General features: G+C 59.2%; 1 protein-coding gene across 1 annotated transcript in view; it reads right to left on the minus strand.

Moving 5' to 3' along the window:
* Positions 1-474, minus strand: part of GABRA2 (gamma-aminobutyric acid type A receptor alpha2 subunit) — a 123,563-nt gene extending 123,089 nt beyond the window's left edge. Inside the window, exon 1 of the mRNA XM_025040286.1 lies at positions 191-474. The gene's annotated coding sequence lies outside the window, so the exon portion shown is untranslated. The remainder of the gene's footprint in view (positions 1-190) is intronic.
* Between the last annotated feature and the right edge of the window lie 555 nt (positions 475-1,029).

The raw sequence follows: 1,029 nt of genomic DNA on the forward strand, positions 1-1,029 counted from the left end.
GGGAAGCGTTGGCAGGAGCCGGCGGGGTGGGGGGACGCGAGCGGAGGCACGGTGCGCGCAGGCAGTGGCGGGCACGAGCTCCGCGCCTGGAGAAGGAGGAGCCAGGCCTGGGAGGAGGGCTAACGAGGTTCCAGGGCACGCAGGGACCCCCAACCCCGCGCCCGATCCCGAGTAACTGCCCGCCAGGCACCTGCAGTCGCACAGCCCCGAGCAGCAGCTGCAGGCGCTCGAGTGCTCCTGGAGCATCGCTCCGGAGCATCCACGCCGCGCGGGAGAAGCGGAGTCCACGCGACGCCCGAGACTGCGCCCCGCGGCCGCCCGCCAGGGCTATCCCGCGGTCCCGAGGTTCCTGGGGGCTGTCGGTGGGTGTGGGTGAGGAGCTGAGAATGCAGTGTTTCGGTGTTGCCTTAAGTCCACGGGGCCGCGCCCTGCCTCTCGCTCTGCTTCTCGTCCCCCAACATCTCCGGCTTGGGAGCGATGTGGCTGCGGAGGAGAGGTAAAGAGCTACTGTTCCAGCTGGAAGGCAAGGGGGCTAAATCACGCCTTTACTTAGTCATCAGCGCATCCACGCAGGACCAAGTTCAATACATATTCGTGGAATCAGACAGCAGGAAGTTTCTTTGATTTCTTGAGCTAGCTTGCGCTTGCTCTCGCTCTCTCGCTCGCTCGCTCGCTCTCTCTTCTCTCTCTCTCTCTCTCTCTCTCTCTCTCTCTCTCGATCTCTCTTCCTTAACACTCCTGCCCATCAGGACCAATATCTACTCAAAGCTCGGAGGCTTGAACACTTCCTTGAGCCGGTCTATAATGTCCATTTGCAGATTATACTCCTTGGGAAACCTCCCGCTCACACTCAGCAATTCTTTTTGCCCATCTCTTTTCAAAGGCGGCCTCTCTACCTGGTGATCAAACTCAATCAACAGCTCTAAAAAAGTTTACATTTCTCCAGAGCAAAATTGTACCTGCTGTGTTTCTTCTAGCTCTGATTCTCTCCCCAGAGGCTGTAAGGTTTCCCCCTTTAAGGGCTTCCCC

Source organism: Pteropus alecto, unplaced genomic scaffold, assembly GCF_000325575.1.
Source record: "Pteropus alecto unplaced genomic scaffold, ASM32557v1 scaffold57, whole genome shotgun sequence".
Taxonomy (NCBI): domain Eukaryota; kingdom Metazoa; phylum Chordata; class Mammalia; order Chiroptera; family Pteropodidae; genus Pteropus; species Pteropus alecto.